Below are 24,204 nucleotides of genomic sequence, written 5' to 3'. Positions count from 1 at the left end.
GGTAGTAACAGCAATAACTCACTTATTCCTCCTTCAGCACTTGAGACTGTTCTGATCTGTTCATCCTTAGAGTTCTGGTCTCATTTCACCCATTTCTCTTACGTGCTTTGCTGCTTCTACAGTAGCTGATATTTATGACTTATAACCTTGAACAGCTTGACACAAAAAGCAGCGTGGACAGTTCCATACTTGGAACGGTTGTTCCTTAAGAGGCTAAGGTGGAAACAAGTTCCAGATTCAGATACATTTTCAAAAAAATTACTTTTTTTTTTTTTCTAAATTTCTTTCAGATGAGTCCATACGGGTAAATCACACTCTGCAGAGCATTCCCATGTAGCAACAAGCACCCAAGGCTGCTTAGAGGGTGCCAAGGACTGTGCTGCAGCTGTGCAAGGTAAGGGTCATTCCATCAGCCAACAGCAGGAGCTGGAGGCTTAGGAGGCCGCCAGCTCCGTGATTGCTCCACAGGTCACCAAAAGGCCCCTGCCATCAGAATCAGCGCTGCACGTGTTGCAAGGCCTTTGGGACAAGTGTTTCAGCATGCTTTCAATAGACTTGCTTAAAAATGGGATGTCACCTTCTGTGCTGGCTGATGAGAAAGCTGTGCACAACAGGAACATACATATTGCCTGGAGCAGGGTGAACACCCGGGGCCACATTACTTTAGGCTGTTGAATTTGTCATTCTTAAAATGCTACCATTTGATTGCAATGGCCACAAAGAGACAGACACATCTCAGCAGGTGTAACTAAAACTTGGGTATTTGCCACCAGCTCAGGGCCGGTAAAAGATTTCAGCTGCAATTATACTTGCAATTAATTGTGCCCAACATGTAAATTACACTTCCATCTTGTTTAAGGGTCTCCAGTAACACACCCCCACCCCACCCCCCCTCCCTGGCTATATAAATCACTACGTGATTCTTTCTGTAGACAAAGGCTTATGCTCTCAGTGAACGGCTCTGAAAAGCATCTTTAAATCAGCTTCAATGACTTGTAATGAAGTGCTGGTTTTGACAAAAAGTTCAGATTCTTTCAGAGGCATCTCATTTATATACATACATTCCACCTGAAAAATCACTTTGCCTTTTGTCTTCATTCCTTAGAAGTATCTGCTTGGCACAAACTCCTCTTTTTTTTTTTTTTTTTTAATTTCACAACATTTTTACTGGTTGGGGTTTTTTTTTGACTGATTGATCTTGGGCCAGAGGAGCCCAAGATGAAAGAGAAAGATGTCCAAGCTTTTCATATTCCAAGAAGGAGCACATCGAAAAGTGTGGAATTTGCATCGTCTTTTTATTTAGAAGGCTTTTCTATGAATCATATCTATGCTGTTTTCTATCCTATGACAGACCTAAGTATTTTACCACTGGAGACACAACTCACTACTAACATAAAGGTCTCTGAAATCAATGGAGATATGCTGAACTATTTCATCAGTGTCTTCCTTATAACTTTAGGTAGAAGAACAGTAATGTAAGATTTTACATGTTCAGAAATCTTCATAACTGACTTTGACATTATGACAAGGGAAGAATCTGGGTCAACTCCCTCTCTCCTTTGTTTTCCAGGAGAAAAAGATGACACTACTTCTGTCGTTACTGTGAATGCTGCTGGAATGCTACACCTGCTTTTGAGGGCTACTTTTGAGAAACATGTTTAATACAGGGAAAGGATCAGAAATACCTATTATGTTAGATATATAGATATATTTCTATTTATATAGTTTATATATATAATTATATATAAATAAAATATAAATATTTCAGTTCTAAAAAGCATGCTATTTATCAAGATAGTAAATTTAATTTATCAAGCAGAGGTCAAGAAATTACCTAGTCAGTTTTGTATGTACTGAATATAGAATACACTTCAGACTTGAATCCATCCGGGAAATACAAGATCCATTTGCTGAAGATAATAGTAGATAAATTGACTACAAATAAAGCACAAATTTTTCCACCCATGTGAGTAATTAACTAGAACCAGTCACTTTGGGACGTACTGAGATTTCATGAACTTTCTAGCAAATACCAGAATAAAACGCATTTCTGAAAGCAATCCTTGGCTTCAACAAGAACTTCTAGCTAGATGAAGAAATTACTCATTGAGCTTTGATGGCCTATGCTGTGGAAACCACACTAGGTAATCATGGGGGTTCCTTCTAACCTTCAAGAAAAAGAATATGTACATACACTTAATTCACTTCACTTTTGACACCTACAAACTAAAGAGTCACCTGTTGATAGGTTAATGAAAATAAAGACTTACTTTCATCTCCAAGTAGAACAGCTGAATTCTATGTTATTTATTCTTCCTAAATCCTTAGCAAAAAAACCTCAGAGAACCTATGCAGGAAGAATGGGTCAGAAGATTTATTAGGGACAAAAGTGCAAATGTTCACATCCAACTCCGCTCTCCCTGACCTGCTAATTTTAGGAAACTGGTAAAAACTTAACTATTGTTGAAAATTCTCCATTCCAATGAAAAGTTGTTGACTTTGGCCAGCAGCTCCAAAAGATATTGGGGAAGAAGAGGACACAGATGTGTAATCCCATGTGAAACCAGCCTAAAAATCACTGTAAAATAGTCCAGGTTTGTTGTTGCTGTTATTCCCACTGCTTCCATGGAGTTGATCTAACAACTGAGTTAGGGAAGGAAGCTGTAGAAGTCTTCTCTGACACCATACACGCCTGGATAGCTGTTCAGCTCCTTCAAAGCATTAATGAAAAGGCCTCTTCATATCCCTTAGTCTAGAGGCTGTAACGTCATAGCCTGCCTCTTATTTTAATTCACAGCTGAAAGTTTGTGATAAGAAAAAACAGGAAACAATCTTACAAATAAACAAAGACATGTTCAGGGTGGATCCACATTCACCTAAAAATGGAGACTTTCCATTATGGAATGTACCTAGTAATAATCCATATCTGCTTTTCACAGTAAAGGCATATTCATTCAATTTATTTTTACACTCAAAGCCTACAATCAGATCTTTGCTACAGTTCAGAAAAGCCAGTGGCAAGAATAATAACCTCAGTTTCCATTCCATGGCTGCTGTTTGGAAATATTTTACTCTCCATTAACTAAAATAAAATAAAGGTATGACAAATGTACTTCAGTTGTGCAAATAATGACAACAGATGAGACCACCGTACTTAAGAACCTCCTTGGCCCACCACAAGCCTCCATCTTTTAAGGTATTTACATTTTTTCAGTATCTGTAACAGGATAAAGCTGTTTGTTTACTACTTGCCGTCAGAGCTCAGAAACAATTATTTAATAATTTAAAAATTAAAAAAAAAAAAAAGGCTCAATTTCTTCCTTCATTGTAGCACTTTTATCTAGCTGGCAGGACTGGAAGGAATAGAGACAGTTTGCTTTAAAAGGCAGGCAGATAGTAACTGCTTGAAAACATATGTTTCTAATAAATATTCCATGCCATAACTAGCTCACTGCAGGCCAGGTCCCTGCTGGCCTCACTGGAAGTTCCCAGTACAGACCAACAGCTGTGTGGGTGCCCGTCGCTCATAGGACCCCTCAGCAGAGTGGGAGCCTGCAGAGTCAGAGAAATACAACTCAAAATGATATTTAGAAACTTATTAGCACAGTAGACCTTAACAGCTCCTCTTCTAATGAGCCAGAGACTGATTTGGGGGTTGAGGTAATCTGTCACTGTCTAAACACACACTTTCACAAGTCTCGCGATCCACACAGCAAACACAGGAAAATATGCCAGCTTCAGGGATGATTCCTTCCTCTCGGCAATGAAAGAGGTTGCAAAGGCAGCATTGCCCCAAATGAAGTGTTTTTGGCAATAACAGCATTTCAAGAGAGACTGGCATCACGCCACCCACGGACTCTAGCTGCAGCATCGGCAGCTGCGCCTGCTTTACTCACCCACGGGCAGCCTGTTCCCAAGATATGCCACCAGGTGTTTATGGGAGATGAAGAGGAAGCAACTGGTCTTTGCAAGGCCTCACAGTTATGCTTTCTGACAAAATAACATTTCTTGAATATATTATCACAATTCAGTTTTCCAGTCATCTCTTAAAGAGTTATAATATCACTCTTTTGGACAAGAGCTGAGGGACTAAGGGAGAATTTATATTAATTAAAAAAAGCAGCAACAGCAGGTCTCTCCTGGTGAGGACATTGATCCAGGAAGAGGCTGATATGGACACAGTGAACTCTGGCTCATGCTCCAGCCAATAAAGATTACAGGCACCATATCACACAGCCATCTTTTCCTGACAGAGCTGATAGAGTAGCCGTGTTTGCTAGCACTTACATTGTTATCAGGAAGTGCAAGACATTTGACATTTTTCTTGACGACCCTGCTACTAGAGTCAAGTGATTGCATAAGAAAATCAGCTCTCTTTACAGGTCATGCTGTTCTACCCATCAAAGAAAAACGAAGTTTACTTTCTTTTTTAACTGATGAAAAATGCTTTAAAATGCATCCAAGACCTCTGAAAGCTGAAAATTTGAAAGGCAAATATAAGTTCACTTGCTTTCCTTTTTTCTTCAATCTCATGAGACTCAAGCCTACCTCCTTTTGAGGAGGATCTAGTCTGGGGGATTGGGCACTTCAGGGTTAGCAACAGTGGCAGCAAAATGAGTGGGTGGTCTGAGTGAAGAGGAGGACATCCACCTCAAATAAAGCTCTCTTCTCCTCTGATTATGAACAGAAATAAATGGAACTTCAGAAAGTCCAGGGAGAAATCCACTAGTCTGCATTGCAAAATGCCTGGCGTTATATCTAGCTACTCAGGCTTTTGGAAATGAGATCTTCACACAGATATCCAAAGTCGAAAACAAAGACTCTGCCACAGATGAAACTCTTGTTAGGAAAGTGGACATGGAAATCCAATTAGCCCTCTGCCTCTCAGATGAACCCTTCAGGTCGCGGTTGAAGCACAGTAACATATGAGGGTGGAGAAGCCTGCAAAGCCAGTCCTAGAGCTGCATCTGCACTATGCATAAACAGAGAGCCTCGATTCCTGCTTCTGTACTTAGGATTTTCCATAAGGCACTGATTTAATTTCAAAATATGACTTTTATGTAACCAGCACATTTTGTGCAAAACTGGTTAACTCTACACCCTCAAAATATCATGTGCTTCCCAGCATATAAATCCCAGACCCTGACATCTAAAGAATGCCTGGCAGATCCAGCAAGAAACACAGCCAAGCTAGATGTCAAAGGTACTTCCAGTCAGCCAAGAACATTAACACCTTGCCCATACTTAAAAGGAATAAGATTTTCGTGGCACTAGAGAGAGTGCATGAAGAAATTATTATAAGACAGTTTTTACATGTTCTGCAAAAAGTTTGTGTGCTTGGTTGGCTTTGAATGTATGTGTCATGGAAAGAACCCTCCAAGATTGCAAATATCAATTCAGAGTGCTGGCTGGACTTGGTAACCTCATCCAATTTCTTCAGAGAGAATCTTTTTCATGTGTGCACATAGATGGAATTATCTGGAATCCAAAATAGCTGAAAGGGAAAGAGATTCTCTCAGGTGACAGCCTGCAGTTTCTCAGCTGCTTTTCGCTGTATATCTCTTCAGAAAACTGCCATTGATGAAAAAACAAGAGTCTGCCTTTCCACTGCCTTGAACTCAGGGAAAAATAGGTTTCTGGGATCCCTTCCACTCCTGTGTAGCCTATCTCCCAGCCCTAGGGCACACCCAGACCTGTGTTTGACATTCTTATTTTGACAGGCCTTGAGTCACAGCCTCTGCAATGTCCTCTTCCTTCTCTATGCACCTCTTCAACTCTCCTAATTCTAAAAGTTTGCCCTAAAATCCAGCCCAAATGGTGACAAATCCTAAACCACAACGGTAGGATTTTCATACTGTATCAACACCCCTCAGATTTTTATTGGCATGACTTCAGCACAGGCAGTGGAGCAGTTTTGCATCAGCTAAGGGTCTCACCAATACCTGATGACATCAGTGAACAAGCTGTGGGCAAGCAGGCCTGTGCAGAATATCCACCCAGCTTTTGCAGAACTCAAGACATCTTTTCATAGAAGTTCAGTAGAGATCTCTTAAAATCCAAACTAGATTTTACACAAAAACACTCCCATTTACTGTGGGTGCAGCAAGGGAGCACCATATGTTGGCTGCAAGCACTGGGAGGAGCAGAGCCTTCCATGCCAGAAGACAGCAGAGGCCACGGGATCTGGCCCCAACCCCCTGGTCTGCTTCCCACTTCTCAAGGCCAACAGGTCCCCACCCAAGACTCGGCCTGAGCTGTGGACTTCCCACCTCTTTCCAAAATGCCAGCAGGCTCTGTTTTTTGTGCTGAAGCCCCAGACAGGACTGTAGACTGCAAGGCATGCACTTTGAGGTCCCTTCCAACCCAAACCATTCTACAATTCTATAATTCTCCCAGCTACACACTCTCTTCCCTGCTCCTCCAGCCACAGCAGGCGGGAGGGGGACAGAGTCAGGCAGGGAGCTAGCCAGCAGGCACCAGGCTACCTGCCTGCACCCTGGGCCACTGGCTCCCGGCAGCCCCAGGGCAGGAACTGCCTGCCCCCACCCCCCCACCCCCCCACCCGCAGGGATGGCTGCTGGTGATGGGTTGTCCCCTCCCAGGAGCAGCTTGCTCCCAAGCAGGATGGGTAGGAGGGAGGGGGAAGAGAATCGGATGGAGTAGGAGGAAGGAGAGGAGGAAGGAAGAGAAGATCCTCCTGACAAATGCATTTGCAGTTTTTATAAACAACAGAAACCTTCCTCCCACCATTGACTCAGGCAGAGCAAGTTAGAAATCCACACTAGCCCAGGGATGACCCCCTTGGTACCAGAGCACAGCAATGAGAAGCTCATCTTATAAAGTAGTTTAGTTTAGCATTGACAGGACATTACAGGCCAGATTCTGTTCTTATTTTCCACATCTTTAACCGCACCATGACAGCCAACAGCAGAACTGTGCCATCCAGACACAGTTGGAGCTACCTCAAGCAGGGCTGATCTCTCAGCAGTCAGCACTGCCAATGGTACAGGCTCAGCTGGCAATTGTAGAATCTGCCTGCAAGCTCTGCAGCTGCCCCCCAACCTGTGGACAAGCCCCATGTTTGCCTGCACAAAAAGATCTGTGTAGAGGCACTGTACAGTGTGGTGAAACACTTGCAGGTACCTGCTATGACACCACCGTTCAAAGCCCGCAGGCTGGCCGCTCCCTCTGCAGTAGATTTTCCAGTGTTTTTCCAAATTATTTTAAAATTATTTCACTGATTCAGGCATATTTCAAGGCTCCAATATAATACTCATGTTTGGAAGAAAAATTAGACTTCCTTCTCTTCCACCAGCCTTTCCCTGTTCCTTTGTCGCATCATTTCTGCCTATGTTTAGGCTGAAGGAAAACTTCCTTGCCATGAGGGACAAGCGTATGCCTGAAGGTCAGGATCAGCCTCCTCTTAGCAGCTGATTTACACAGGGAAGGCTGGAAATCGGACCAAGCAGGCACAAAGCCAAAAGCATCTTCTAACATAATCTGGTCCCTGTTGACCTTGGAGCTCCAGGGGAGATTCGGGCCCTACCCAAAGGACCCCTCCCTTTGGCTTTTCCTGCGACGCTCACACTGCCAGGCCACGCCTGTGCAGCGGACAGGAGCCAGTACAACTGATGCAGCTGCCACCAAGCCAGTAAAAGCTTTTCTGCTCTTTTCAGCAGCTCCACATTCAAACCTGACTCTAAAAGTTGTGGTCAATAACACCACATGTAGAAATGCCAGAATTTAAGGATCAGAGACTTCACGCCTATGAATAATTGCACGAATGCCTCTCTTGCATAGGCCACAATGTCCCCTGTCATCATTTCCCTCCTCAGCAATAAGTTCTGGGTAAACTGGATTACATCTTGGTTAGGTTTGCCTTTTTAGGAGACTTATAGGTTCCAGGGGGAAGAGAATTTATTATTCATTCATTATGTACCCTATTACATTGTTGCAGTAATTACTTACCCTCCTTGTTGAAAACAAACAAAAAATAGCAAACCACTCCTCTGACTTTAAATTTTCAGCATCCTCTCCCACCTCCGCAGATGAAGAGCTGCTTGCGCAATTTTAGTTCAGCCTTCTTTGTATTGTGAACTACTACACGCTATTTTTTCCACTGAGCCCCAGCCTTCTGTCTCCAGGAAAACGGTCCCCAATGGCAACGAGTAGGTATTCTGTTTTCTCCTCATTTTCTACATGTTACTTGATACCTGCCTTTCTGCTCTTATCACTGCATTTCTCATTTCTTTGCTAGTTTGTTTTTGTGTTTGGGGTTTTTTTTTCCCCTGGTGCTCACAACTAAGATACCCTGCTGCTTCCTAGCCCTCACGCTCAATCATCAATTTTTAGCTTCCAATCTCTACCTGTTTATCTAGTCAGACTCAGACTCCGTGAAACCTCTCAGTTTCATTCATGCTGATCTACTAAATTCTGCCCTGCCAGCCCTCACCCTTGCCCTGTTCTATCCCTAAAAGCTCTGTCTCCTCTCTCCTCTATTAGAGTCAGTCTGCCTTGCCTTTCTAACTGCCTTGCCTGGCTACTTGCTGTCCTTCATGAACATCAGATATCCCAGAGCAGCCTATGCAGCAGAAGCCAGTTAGAAAACGTCCATGTGACCTCAGTTTGGCTTCCAACCTGCCTGTCATCGCTGGATCAGGCCACTCCCTGCTCAGTGCTCATGCAGTCTCACAGTTTTCACTCAGTGAGTCATCCAAGGCCTGTTTCATCACACACCATTCAAACTTTGAACTGTATCCAGGACAAACATATCCAAGTACCTCCTCTACATCCGTGAATCAATAGCAGTTGTGAGTACTCACAGGCACAATGCTCAGTGGGATCCCAGGAAAAGCTTTCAGTAGCAGCAACTGCAGCACTGGATGACAGCTATGCATTGCCTTCTGGCTGAGCCTCGAGCAGGAGAGGGAGTTACCCACTGCTCTGGGCTTCACAGGTACTTCCTGAATGCAGAGCAGCACCAAGACTGAGGAACGCACAGGTCTGTGGGGAGAGCATTTTAATAGTTTTTAGACGTTCCTCCTTAACCTAATTCCTCTCCTGCCTTTCTCTGTCCCAGTCCCAGATTCTTCCCTCTGCTCACCTTCTGCTCTGGATTTTGCCCTTCCCAGAAAACCAGTCCTGGTCCTAAATCCCAGCTCTGCACACATCTCTGCCACATCTTAGTCCCTTACCTGCTTCTCTGATTAGGACTCCTTCCCTCCTTATTTCCATTTCCCAACTAAGATGAGTCTGCTTTCTCTTTTTACTTCCCGCAGCTGGTGTGGCAGCTGGGGAATCAGTGAGAGGACAGGAAATGGTGTTTCCCTGCACTTTACAATTCACAGCTTTTGCCCCTCAGTAGGCAGAAGAATTGCCATGATGGTCTGCTCAGAGGTGGGCCTGTGCCAGAACATGCTCGGTGCCAACAGACTCTTCCCTGACTTGTCAAACTCTAACAAAACTCTCCTTGGTCGATGGTGTTACAGATTTTCTGAGGTTTTACAATGACCGCTTTCAGGCTACTTTCACAGAAGTGGCAAACCACACATCTGTAATAACTACCTTCTTAAACAGCAAGTCAATAAATTTTAATCAATCTATAAAAAAAAAAAATCATAACATAGGTCACACTTCGTTGCGAGAAAGAGCTGCTTTAGTTGAAAGTTAAAAAGAAACACAGCAAAAGCAAGTTCAACTTGAGCCTGACACACAGGGCGAGGTACTTTGGTATGAAGAGTTCAAATTTGACATTTACAAGATACTGAAAAGGGAGAATTGGAAGTTTCAGACAATGTATCTGTGTCATTTATTGGCACAGCCACCTGAACTTTCTATAATATGTCTTCTTAGCAACTGAAGATTTTGGGGAGCTATTAATGTCTTAAGATAGCCTCTGCATCTAGCTTTTCTTTTCAGATTTTACCAGTTACATTTTTTGGTGAAAAAACAAAACCTGTTCCCATTCTTCTGATCTCTGCTCTGCTGCAGCCATTCACACTCAGCCATCACCTCAAGAAAATTACAGGCAATTAATTCCACCAGATGCTCTCCTCTCTTGCAGCTCTGTTTAGGAAATGTTCAGCCACGCCAAGCTCTTTTGGTTATTTTTCCACTGCTCAAAGCCAGATCTAGTGGCTCTCACATCAAACTGCTCTTTTGCCCACCTCGAGTGATGCTAGCAAGGATTTTCCTTAACCAAAACCAAATGTCCTGCCCTCTCTCTTCTGAAAAGAACCAATATAAATTGATTGCTAACCCTGAAAGTCTGTCACTGACAGTTCCGAGGACAAGAACATTATTTACCTTCTCCTGAGATACACAGCTCAGCTGTGCAAACAATGAACACTTTTGAGCAAGCTAATAAACATGCAATTAATGTCCAAGAATTGTCTAATGGAGAAGACTGAGTTATTCTTACAGTCATAAGAGAAAGAAATGAGCATAAATTATATTTAACCCATAAGCAGCCAGCTGAACAAAAAGAACCAGCAAAGTTGATGGAAAAACAGCCTGGTCATTTAAAGCAGGCTTTTTGTTCATAAAGGTGGAATCATGGGTGGGCTCAAGCAACATGGATATCCTGTGTGGGTCTGGACCTATCTGTGACTCTTTCTAGCCCCATATGTTGCTGTCCTGGAATCCAAAGCTCTGAGATCCTACCCCCGCCCCTGAGGTTTAGACACAATAAATCACACAGTCATGGTCATGTGAACACAGAGGAAATGGTTAAGAGATGTCCACACCCTATCCTCTCCATTCCTTTCCTGACTGCTTGGAGCCTCCCAAATCCCTCTTAGTCTCTCCAAAATAATTAAAATAAGGTGTCCTATCATCATGTAAAAATACTGTATTTGCATGTTATGCTTCGGCAGCGCTTCTGCACTGACTTGCAGAGGGAGTACCACAGCAGTGCACAGTTGCTCGCAGGCTCTGCAGCATTTTTCAGTGATGAAGTGACCCCTCATTCACCAGAAGTAGTAACACCAGTCTACAGGCTTTGAAGGTTATGGATGTTGATATGAATATACAGCTCTTTTGAGACTGGTAAAGGCCTAGCCAAATGTTGAAAATTAATTTGCCTAAGATTAGCAGTAAGCCCTAGTAATCAATTTATAATCTCAATTTCATAAAGTTTTGCCAATCTTAACATTCCCACTCCTTGCATGGAATCTCTGCTCATTACTAATGAAGACTGATACTCAGCACAGACCCATCATTTAAGCACCCAGACTACTCATACTGCAATAACAGATAGATGCTCCTTTTGTGTGGCACCAGAGGCTGTCCCACTGAGGCCAGTGCACACATGGGTTTCACCATACGCGCCTTAAGAAGGCAAAAGGGATAAAGTATGTGGAGACGGGCAACAGGGCAAAGCAGCAAGGCTGTCAATGCTCTGAAGCATCACAGCTCTGAAGATAAGGTTTTCAAGGGTTCCACGTAATTCAAAGTGCTCTGACTTTTAATTGCCACAGAGAGAGCTTAGCACACAGACATATGCCTTCAGATCTGTCACTTTGTTCCTAGTGCCCAGATATCATCAACGCTGCCATAAAAGAGCTGTGAACTGGAAGAGCAATGCAGACATTGAAATGTAAATGAGTATACAATCATCTCACTTGGCTCCAGGATCTATTACTTACCCCCACTGACTTTTGAACTAGTAGAGGGCTTAACAAAGCAGGGCACAAGCACTCAATTATTATGGACATGTGTTTACCCTGCAGATGTATCTGGATGGCCTGGCAACTTGTGTTGTAGGAAGGATATGGGATAATTTACGATAACAAAGTCAAGTATGTGTTGTTCCTCTAAATTCTGCTTATTGCCCTCAGATCCTTATCTCCTTGACGCTCAAGCTTTGCAGATGCTGAAGTGCCTTGAACTCAGCCAGCTTTGTGGGAAATCTCAAGAATTGCAACAAAAGGCTTGTTGCAATGAAAAACACTCTTTGGGGAAGCAGAGATGCTCTCACCCGTGCCCTGGAAAATAATTAATGCTAAACTGGACCAACCTCTGCACAAGTCTGAACAACTTCAGCTCACACTGAAGTCCACGTGAGTCACTCCCTCTTATTTCAGGTTTGAGGTTGTCTCAGTGTCTTTGCTACAACACTCACAGGAACGTGGTGTCCTTTTCTGCACATGTCACTCTCTCTGCTTGCTTTGATTAGTTTCAGTGCTGCTGAGAGTTTCTGATTTACCACTGCCTGTACTCGCCCAAGTACTCACAATGTTCACTTCCCTGTTCTGCCTTCCTGCTGCACTCTACCACAAGCACCTTGTGGTCCTCCTGTATGGCTAAGATGGTGACATACATCTTGTGGACACAGTCTCACCACAATCCAGCATCACTAAATGCTAATGGAAAGGCTCTCAATGACTTTGACAGTCATTTTCTTTAAGGTCTAAGAAAGTTACCACCCCATTTCACCGATGTAAGTCTGTTTCATAGTTTTTACCCTTTGTTGAATTCAAACCAGAAGTGCATTCTGACCAATGGTTTGTTCCTAGCCATATTCATCTTTGCTTTGATTGATAAAGTTTCACATCATTCTAATCCATATGAAGCTGCTCAAGAGATGGATCCATTCCATGTAGGCTTTTCTTTTTATTTATTGAGGTGCCCTTTGATCTTGTGAATCTCTAATTGTGTGAGTTGAATGAGCTTCATATATCCTGCTGCACTTTGCCCAGGTCTTTTCTTTTTGGTGTGAGGGAGGAGAGTGCAATTCCTGGAAGCACAGCTCTTTAATTTTAATATGCTACAAGTACAAGAGTAAGCTCACCTTCAATTGCTCCTCATTGTTGATGCATGAATAAACATCTGGCAGGGAATGGAGAACATAACAAAAAGGTGCTTCTAGATTAATAGATTTGCCAGCCATAAAGGGCCTCAGTAATTTCCTGGGGCACAAAGGCCTTGGTGGTATTGGTCTGCCATTTGCAATCAGCATACATGTAGTACTTTATAATTCTCCTTGACTGCTGAAAAATGATAAAAAAGTAAAAACAAGATAGAATTATGAAAAACAAAGAAGTTTACACTGCACCCGGAACTAGCAGTCAAGAGCATGGAAGCAGAACTATCATTTTGCAGTAAGCAAAACAGGTAAAGAAATGTGATACAAGAGAAAATGAGGCTGGGAAAAATTCCTCTTATTGCATTTCCGTCTCTTTGTCTGGCTTGACTGAGAGTTTGACCTTTTATATCTGTACCCTAGAACATTCTGGGATACATTGACAGTCATGTGATCATGGCAGACAAATTATCATGTAGGCAGGTAAGGACTCAGATCACTGGGCTCCAGTGAAATGGAATTACTCCTTGGGACCCCTAGGCCAGCTTTATGCAAGCTTTGTATCACCAGAACATTAAGACCAGCTGGCTAGAGGATTTGACCAAATAGGTTGAATTCCAAGCTAGAGAAACACCTAATTTCAATACAGCAGTTGTACTGTGGAGTTCACCTTCGGGTAGGATCTTTAGAACCCAGTCCTCAGGAGGCAGTGCCAGGCACCCACAGCTGGGCTAGAACACGCTATCTAGACACTGGATGCATTATGGCTCTCCAGCTCAACTTGAGTACCCTGCTTCTTTGCTTATTAGCTGAACTAGTACCACTTTCAGATTATTTGTTTTTAATTCCTGCCTACAGGGAACTGAGACTTTAAAAAGGCTCTGGAATGAGCCAGCTGGAATATACTGTACGTAGTGGCTCATACTTGTCGACACCTATCAGCTGAGATTCAGGCATCAGGAGGACCACCTTTACCTGTGACTGGGTCTTTGAGCCACCACTGAACAACACACTTCTTGTGTCACCCTAACTCACAGCAGTGATTTACATGGTTCCCTAATGCATAAAACCAAAATCTGTATCTAAAATTAAGTTTCTACATTAGCTATGCATGGTATAGCTCATTAAAAATGGATAGTCCTTTCAAGCTCTGACACATAAGTAGGGAAATATATTGCTCAATATGCACAAAGTACTGAAATAAAATATCCATTATCTGCATGCCCCTGTTTCAGCAGAGTACTATGGAACACGGTGGTGATTAAAACATCAGGATTTCGGTGTCCTGCCACAGACTGTCCCTGTTGTTGGATTATACATATAAAGCTATCAGGAAGGTGAAGGAAGTGAGGTCAGTGAAGTGGCTGACCATCCTGTGGCATACCAAGTCTCATGCTGTAGGAACAGGCCTTTGTACAATGGAACAATCCAACTTTGACTTTTTCTGCTTTGAAGGTCATGCTGAACGGGAGTGCAGGAGCACTGGAAAGCAGCGAACTTCAGAGTTCCCACAGCAAGCATGAAACAGTACCAGTATAGGTACTAAAGAGAGCTTTACTGTGGACTCCCTGGAATAATGAACTCAAACTCATTTCTCCACAGGCAACAAGCAGTACTGCAAGGCCACAGCAGAGCACTACACCACAACCCTAAAGGCAGAGGGCTTCTCACACCAAGAACCCAAACATTCACTGAAAGGCCAGCTTTATTAATGGGGCCCCAGTAGCCAAATCTGACCCTTACACGCTTCCTTTTTGATGAAGGAAGGGGGCTGCTGTTCTCTTTCTGGATGTATTGTCTCACACAGAGAAAACAGTACATTCTTTTTGTTGGTACATGCTTCTAGTCCAGATCTTTGCTACAGGTTAAGCATACAAGAAAAAAATCATACCAAAGTATTTTGGCAAACTATCCCAGTCTGTGTGATGGTTTGTAAAAATGGTAATAACACTTCACAGATTAAGTGAATCGGAAGTCTCATTAATAGAGACTGCAAAACATAACACTCATTTATCTGTTGTGGATCCACACTTTTTTAGATCACAGAGACTGCTTACAAACATGTTTCTTAACATCTGTGAATAGTGCATGAACCAGCATTACTGAAAGAAAAAAAAAAGATGATGCCTTTGCCTTATGCGCTGTAATAGGATTAAACTGGTTTTCAAGCTCAATTAGCTGACTCACTATTTTAACTTGCTACCAAGAAAGCATCAAAGCAATTCATGGGATATATGGCAAATACCTACTCTACTCAAAGGATTAATTCTGCAGCATGTAAAGGTGCAGTCATGTGTTGTATGTGAGGTGTACACAAAACAAGCAAATTTGGCTTCTCCAAAAGATTTGGTTTGTACCAATGACTGGGTCACAGAAAAGACATGATTTGCCAAATATAGTTCTTACAGTAATCCTGCAGTCTGAGTCTCCTCTTCAGAGTAACTCACTAGACTATAAGTCTGTGTGAAAAAACACAGGAGTCTTTATTAGACCTTTATTAAATCCTCTGTATACACGCCCAACTGTCCCTTCTCACTGAATTCTTTACAAAATCTGTTAGGCTGCAATTGCTATACTCTAGCCTCATCCACGTCATCCTTGGTGCTGCAGACTCATTGACCAATTAGTGACATAAGCTCCTGTAACCTAGGAGATCAGGAGGTAGTATTTTGGATGAGTGTTAGAAGACAGAAATTTCCTGAGATTTGGATTTGGGCTCTGTTTAACATTTTACCACATCAGCAGTACACCTAATTAACGCTAGGCATGGCTGGCACAGTCGATCTAGTAATATTGCCACCATTATCATAGTGCCTTGGTACCTAAAATTCATGATAAGCTTTCGAGATTCCTGCAAAGTAGGAAAGCATCATCCTTATAGAGGAAGTGCTGATGCCCAAAAATTGACTAGCTCGCAGTCACTATGTGGATGGAGGAATCAAACACAGACCTTCAATTCCTAGCTGAATGCCTAAAGCCAGATGCCCATCATTCTGTTCTAGCAAATTCCTTCTGCTATTTCTGTTAGGAAGAACGAAAGCTTCCAAAACTATTTGCTTCTAATGGTCTGGGAAATCACTCAGCCTAGAGATACAGGTTATGATGATATTGTCAAGATACCTTGTCTTTGCAATGTTAATATATAAGGTTAATATAAATCATGTAAAGACACAGTGTATTGACCCATTTCAGTGACAGGAATAGCAATTGCTAGGTGCAAATGGTTTATAGCTTCATAAAGCATCCTAAATATGCAAAAAGCATTATGAAATCATTCACTATTAATTATTTAAGCAAAATTCTTTTTCTGTAATTTTGTATGGCTGGAACCATTTTGATGCTTAGGCTGAAAAATGAACAAGTCTACAAGTTCAAAATAAAACAGTCTGAAAGTGTTTTGGTTTTAATTGATTTGAACAAAGTTTATAGCCCCAACTACATCACTGTAACCCACCCCTGTCAGCACGCCCTCTATCAACATGTAGCAATGTCACAGGAAGGGGACCTTAATTTCTGTTGATTTGATTTCGTTCCATGTGGTAGAACTCACCACAGTAATGCAAGAAACCCAGACAATGAGCAAATGAACAACAAGGTAATGTAGCAGTCTATGTGACAAGACTCCTGAACACAATGCAAAACAGTCAAGCAAAGCCACTTCAGTAACAGCAGGTCTGTTACATCAGCCAAATGCTTAGACTGGGCTAAGCCAGACCTCTCAAGCCAAATGTCTTCAGTTCAAATCAATATCCATTGTTTATCATGGAGAGCAGCTTTGATTCCAAAAGACATTTTCTGGGCATTTGTGTGCATTATGATCACTCTGCAGAAGGATGAAGGGATGTCGCTGAAGTTTTGGCAGATTCAAAAGTGAAAGGAAGGTAATGAGACACTTTTCTTATCAAGCAGCTATTCGGCAGTGGGATGAATGCTGCTTGAGCTGCCCACATTCTACTTTGTCATTTTATTGTTTCAATTGACGTTTGCAGTGAATAAATGTTTTACTGTTTTGTCTGTATTATTCTTTGCACAAGAATAAGCACAGAGCAGCTGAGACTGGTGTCTATGTTGCACACACTACCTTCAGAGATATTCCACTGTCTAGAGTTGCTTCCAGCCAGTCTAGTCAAGGGAGGAAGGAACACGGAAAGATTAAAGAGAACATGAATGAGAAGATCAGTGCCAAACCTGTGTGCAACACTCACTTTCTCTGAGCACCAGGCAACTTCTTAACTGCTTCTTGGCATCTGTAAACTGCATGTTCTTCTGAGTCACTAAAAATCAAAGAAATAAAGATTACTAATTTTTAATGACCGCATTGCTCTCACATCTCTTCTCAAGTACTAACAAATAGGTTTCACATTGAAAAATGTCCTTCTTGGAGGCCAAGTGGAAAGGGATTGGAGGCAGAGGGAAGACCAGAGGCCCAAGTGCATCGAGCTGTGCTACAAAGGGGTTCTAGATCACCCCTAGAGCTCCCAGTAATGTCTCTCTTCAGGTACTGTTAAATTTAAATAAAATCTTGATCGGGACACCAGCCCTTACTCAACAGGGTGATTTCCTAGAGTAAACTTTACACATTTGGGCCCTGTTATGTTCATTAGCCATTACATTTGGTGTTTATGCATTTCATATCAGATATTTCCCACTTTCACCCCTGGTTCAAACCACAGTGTTTCACAGACACTCTGTGGTTGCACAAACCACTTCCCCTCCCATGTGCAGTGACAGCAGTTGTATTCATAGAAGAGTTCTAGTAGGAACTTCCATGGGTCACAGCTTAATCCCCATTGATCTGTGCCAAAGAAATGCAACGACAGGGCTGGCTGTGTCCTTTTTCAAAGATTGCAGTTTTGTCCTGCTCCCATTACTTACTACAAATGGGAAATGCGTATTAAACTGAGGCTCCATTCCTTTTGTTAGGCTGGAACCACTGACTTTGCAATTTCATTAACTTGCGACTAGATGAAAGCCACAGTTCTCTGACACAATTAGAACATAAAGTGCCATTACAGGGCCAGATCCAACTACCGTTAAAGCCTATGGCAGCACTTCCATTGACTTCAACCCCACCCTGTAACTAAAGACTGACTGGAAAAGACTTAATAGTACCTTACAAGTTATTTTGATTCTGAAGTGTGTTCCGTTCCTGCCAGTAACTGCTGCTTTATTAAATATGCTGACCATCCACTGCCACAGTGCACAAAGATAATGCCAGATGTCACAGAAATATGACGGTATTACTGCTTAAGCTGGCACGTAAAACGACAGCATGACAGAATGCTTGAATACCACAATCTTGGGGTGCTTCACTGCTCTTCACAAGCAGCCATGCACAGAAGAGAGATGAAGGTCTACCACTAGATGCAAGCTGCGGCCAGCCCACCTTATAAACATCATCTCAGTGCTGCAGTTTTGTGAATCAAAGCCTAGGGCAGGATACCATTCCCAGGCTATGACTGGCTGTAGAGTCTGGTAATAAGCCATAATGTCATGCATTTCAGCTATTTTGGCATTCATGTTACAAAGGATAGAATTGATGAACTTGCTGCTGGGCTAGAAGCAGACACGTCCTTATGAAGTTCCAGTCAACTGAGTGCAACACAACATTTTAGGCTGATAAGCAACACACTAACCTATTGCAATTACAACTGTTGATTAATTGTAAGAGGTTTCAGAAATTCACTAGCCCAACCATACAGATTAAATCTCAACTTCAGTTAAATCAGTGCTATAGAGACAACAATATGGCTAATCATTCACTGTCTGCATTCCACAATGCAAATGCAGAAGTCTTGAATAATGCCACCTTCAATTTATCTAGAATGGGATTTCCTGCACAACTGTGGCACTTTCTTCCATGTTTCTTTTCAAGAATGTCTGACTTAACAGATCTCTGTGCATCCAGGTGTGCAGATGGATTGGTAACTCACATCACAAAGTGACAGACCAATGACCCAGACACACTGGGTAGCACAGCTTCTACAGGAATTCCTCATGACTGAGCTCCTAACAACAAGCACACATGTCTGTCTACCTAATTCCTACCCACCATCCTGAACCATATCTCTAGGGACAGAAAAAAAAAAATCTTCCCTGAAGCTCCTCTTATATTTATATATTGAAAAGTACTGTGGAGGAAAACATTGAGACCTCATTGACAAGAGGTTCTTACTGCCTGGGAAGGAAGAGTCTGTTATGGAGCAAACAAAGCAGCCAGGAACTGCAAGAAGCCTCAGCTGTAAGTTTTGCCATTTTATGCTGGGCTGTACCAGTTGTAAACTGAGTTCACTGCAAGACTCTGCTGCTTTCCATCACTTCAAACACGACAGAGGGCTTCCTAGTGCTGGTAGTCTAGTGCAAGAATGCTTCTATAGCAGGATTATGGAGGCTGCTACTAGTGCATCCTTTACAGTGAAAAATTCTCTAAGGGGCCAAAAGATGAGGCACTACACATTCCATACAGTTACTCTGCTAATAGGATCCACGTCACCAGCAAAAGACAGCACAGCGTCTAGTTTGTAAGGGCTGAGCAATTCCGGTCATAGCTAGAGCAACTGGACTAAATTTCACTGCAGAAGATGGTCAGGAAGAGAGGAGGGTAGAAGCAACAAGTGCAGCCACCAATTCTCCTTTATCCCATAATTTTTTTAACATTGCTCAACACTTATGCCTAATTTAGATAGCTACAATTCTCCAGACCTAAGCAGACACACGAACATTCAGACGCAGAGGTAACATTAAAGACCTGGCAAATGCAAGACTAGACAGTGCAGTAGAGTGAAATCTGAATGCCAGGCCAGCACCTGCTCACTTCTCCCTTCATTTTGGGTCATGAAAACAGCACAAGACAAGCCCAGACTCCACTTGCACCTCAGGGAGAACAGCAGTGGGGACATAGTCTCACCTCTCCCATGAATCAGTTTTCTCACCCCATGGTAGAAGGCTTTTTTTTTTGGCAGAGGGGGATAATCTGCATCTCTTCACCATGCCAGTATGCATGACTGTAGGTTGGGCTGGTGACCTGCGAGAACATAACCACTGCCTTTATCCTCTCATTCTTGCCTTGAAGGGTTTTTTTTAGCTCATAGATCAAGGACCCAGACACACTAGGTAGCATAGCTTCTAAAGAAAATTCTCAAATATCTCTTCTAAAGAAATTCCTCATGACTGAGCTCCTAACAATACATCCAAATGTCACAAAAAGTCAGTAAACACTCTGAAGACTCCAGTGCACATTCTGGACAGCAATACTGGGAACTTCTGGTTTTAGTATCCACTACAAAAAGTACTAAAAACGTCATCACATTTCAAATATTTTACCATATTTTTTTAAGTCTCTGGTTCACAAAATCTCTGATATCAAAAAAAAAAAAAAAAAAAAAAAAAAGAGAGGGAGGGAAAACAAGAACCATCTCTTCCATATTGCATTTATTGCCTAATAATAGCCCATGCTCATGCCAGAATCTATGAGAGAAGGCTTAGCCTTCTGCTAGAGCTCTTTTACAAAATTCCTCCCTTGCAGCTTCTTTCCGCACTGAAATTTGCTGCCTGGGAACAACCCATAAGACTGCTTCTGAGGCTCAAGGAACGAATAGCTCACTGGGGATGTGCAAGGAGCAAATACCTTGGTTTATGGCCAACTTCTATCAAACCTTCTGTCAAACCTAGCAGATTAATTTCAAATTCAAGAATGCAAGTTCCCTCACACACCTCCTTTGGTGACACAGGTTAATAATCCCACTTCTTTTTTGAGTGACACTGACTTTCCTTTGACTCTACTGAGCATCATTATACTGCCTTAGTACAACTGAATAATAGACGCCTAATGGTTGTCCTGTGGCAATAAATTTTCTCATTTGTCACGGACATGCCCTCTTATCCTTTAACAGACATTTCTTCATTATTTAAAATAATAATGCCTGTGCTTCTAATGGTATTTTCTCTACTAGTTCTACAGAATTAATTTATTCAGGAAGGTGCACAGGCATTGACAGAGGCTCCAAGAAACTCCAGAGGGAAGAGAAAAAAATTAATACAGTATTATTTTGGAAAACACAGTTATGTGCACTACCTGCTACTTGCACAGGACTACAAATAAGACAGCCCAGGATCAAGGTCCAGGTGCTTCTTAAGTGATAAAATTAAAGCTCATTAGTGAAGATGCTCTGAGAATTCATGAGACTGAAAAGGCATTAGATACAATGGCAACATTTTCTCTGTCTCGTTAACTTGGTCTTCCATTCATTTTAATCTTGGCTTTTTGTTAAGACATCTTGTCTAAAATTGTTCTTTGCAAGACTTAACAGTAAATTAACACAGTTTGGGGATCTGTGTGCATGTTACATAAATACCAGGTTAAATATAACACTGGGCTTCTGCTACTTCATGTGACAAAATCCATCGAGAGAAAGTATGCAAGAGTGCCAGGGGTGCAGAGCTGCTTTCCCCTTTAGCTATTAAATTCTTTGATTAAGTGGCTGGAATATCCTCACTGCATTCTCTGTGACCGCAGAAAGAACTGAATTCATAGAGATTATCTGATAACTTTACTGAGGTATTCATATTTTACTGTGCTGACCTCTGAGGTCTGACATTGTTGGTTTATTTAGAATGTACTAGATGTCCCAAAAGGCTGCAATTCATTTCAGGATTGGCTCCTTATGCCTCATATCTGTGTTGGTGTTTATACAGAGTGCTTTAGTTCTTATTGATTTTACCCTTTTCTACTTCCACTCCCCACGCTTTGTCAAGTTACTTTAAAAACTTGCAGCTCACTATGACAAATGAAAAGTCATAACGCAGAGGATCAGGAAAATCCCTACTATACTACAATAGATACAGATCTGATCAATTTGGTAAGGCCTATACCTACAAATGCCAATTTTATTATTGATATGGCAATAGTGGTAGAAACAGAAGAGGTGCAGCTAGCAAACTAGTGCAGTTTGCTCTGATACAAATGGAAGCTGAGTTTGTACAATGGAAAGCCAAATTAGAGCCGTTTCATGCATTTTTCTATCAACTGAAGGAAAACAGAGAATTATCACAGCACGTTGTATAGGTGTGTGTTTTCATTTTGGTTATAATACAGGATATAAAGCACTAAGTAAACACGATCTCAAATAATTTTCACCAAAATGTTCAAGGATTAGTTTCCTATTTTGCTACCAATCTTTGAGACAAAAACTTATAAAACATCTAAGTCTAGTAGGATTACATATAGTTGGGACAAGTACGTCTTTCTTGTAGTAGAAAGTTGACAGTTGTTTTTTCATTACTGTCACTGCAGCGAAGTGCATACATGAATTCCTCCAGCAGGTAAGAGGGGCTAGTTCGAGTACAGCAGGTAATAACTTGCTCTTGTCTGTTTTATGAAAAGCTGCAAGTTAAATTTTTGAGGTAAAATGTTGAGTCTCTGGCACAAGAATGCAGGGGGGAAATCTGTTGGGAACACTGGTGAAAAGTACAGGGGAAAAATACTGGAGAAATATTCTTAATAAAACTTGACCTTAAGTCTCTTGAATAAATTTTTCTTCAGCACAGAGAGAAAGCCTAGAGTAAATTAGCTGTTTTCTTTTTTGATGTGCTCTAATATGAAAAAAATTAGACTTAAATCTTATGCAAAAGCATTCTCATCTCCCTCAAAGGGGCTTGCTACAAGGGTTTGTCTTCATTAGCTGTAGAGAGCAGTGACATATTATTTTTGCATTCCTGTGGACAGCAGCAAATTGTCCCTCTTGGCTGTCATTGTTTCCTACGGAAGCAACAATGGCTTCCATTTATCATAGGCTGACACCACATGGCATGCAAAATTACGTTTCACACTGCAGCGTCCAAAAGGATGGTGTAAATAAAAACCATTTACATAAAACACCTAGCAACCAGCAAAAAAAAAAAAAGGAAAAGAGTAACTGGTTTGAAAAATGAAGTACCTTTTCATGAATCACAGTGACTTCTACTTCTAACCAGCAGCTCTGAAAGTGTTAACTAACTTAAAAATCATCTCACAGAATGCAAAGAGATAATCAAGAGGGTGATGCTCCAGGAAAGGCAGTGAAATTTCACCATTAAAAAAGGGTTCTGATAAACACACAGTTTTCTCCAGACATCAAAGCATGCTGCAGCTGTTAGTACGTCAAAGAAGTATTGTGTTCCCTCTAACAATTCACTGGTGTCAGCTTGTGTTTGGTGATATTGATATTAGAATAAGCAAATGCACCGGCCTAACAGTGACTCTAGGCTCTTTTTGTTTCGGTTGCTGATGGTGGCATCAGTGTCTGCAAGTTTTTGTGTACAGTAGGTAAGTCCTCTACCCATCTATCAAAGGCCATTTCATTGTAGGTTGTAGAGAGCTCCTCCCCAGCAGGGCAGCCAACATCCACTTCAGTTGTCTGAGAAATGCCTGAACTTTTGTGTCCTCTCACAAGAATTCTGGGGTATGCCTTGGCTATTTCTCTGACGTCTGGTTTTGATAAGTGATTTTCAGAGCCTACTGTCTCCTAGGAATTCTGCAGGAAGAGACTGGGTGAGGTCATTCGGTTTTTCACTGAGTTTCCTTTCTCTGTTTTTTGGCCGTTCTAGTGAACATGACCCTCTAGCACTCAGGAATATTTCTGTTCCCTTAGGAACTATCGACCACTCGCTGGTTTTATCTCTGCACATACAAAAGCTCCATGTCGCTGGAAGGGGAAACAAGGTTGACATTAACCAGGGGAACATAAGCAGCTCGTAGATGCAGCTGTGAGCTGAGTTCATTTATTAGCTCAAGTGCTGGCAAAGCTTACGCTTGTTCCTCGGCCTCTCCACTGGCCATTGGCCTAGGTCCGAATAGCTGAAGGCAATGGAATAATAGCCGGTTTGTCAGCCCATTTTATTCATGAAATGGGGCACGTCAGGAATACTTGGAAAGAAGCAACAAGTAAAAGAAAATGCATCTTATTTTCCCTGGTTCACAACCACTCCGCCTCAGAGCGTGTGTGACTTGCATACGGCTCTTCTGTAGGAGCCTATTCATATCAGATTTCATTTCTTGCTACATGGGTTGCCATGGATACAATTCTGAAGTGCAGCTTTTGTAGGCCAGGAGATTTATCACTGCATCCCAAATGATTTTGCTCATCAGTCACACAAGATTTTTTTCTTTTTTTTTTTTTTAATAAACAGAAGTGGAAACAATCATACCCTGCATTTCTCAAAATATTTTTCACAACCAAATCCTGTATTTTGGATCTTCTTGAAGACTACTACAGTCTGTGGATCAGTCCTCTATTTATACTAAGTTACTGATTTATATAAAGTGCATAACCATATAAACTCCTAAGAGCCAAGGCCTGGCAAAAGTTAAGGGTCTGTATCAATACAGACCCTTATGCATTATGCCGTGTTCTAATCTTACTCAT

Source organism: Leptosomus discolor, chromosome 2, assembly GCF_034619465.1.
Source record: "Leptosomus discolor isolate bLepDis1 chromosome 2, bLepDis1.hap2, whole genome shotgun sequence".
In the NCBI taxonomy this organism is placed as follows: Eukaryota; Metazoa; Chordata; class Aves; order Leptosomiformes; family Leptosomidae; genus Leptosomus; species Leptosomus discolor.
Note: the sequence above shows the minus strand (reverse complement) of the source record.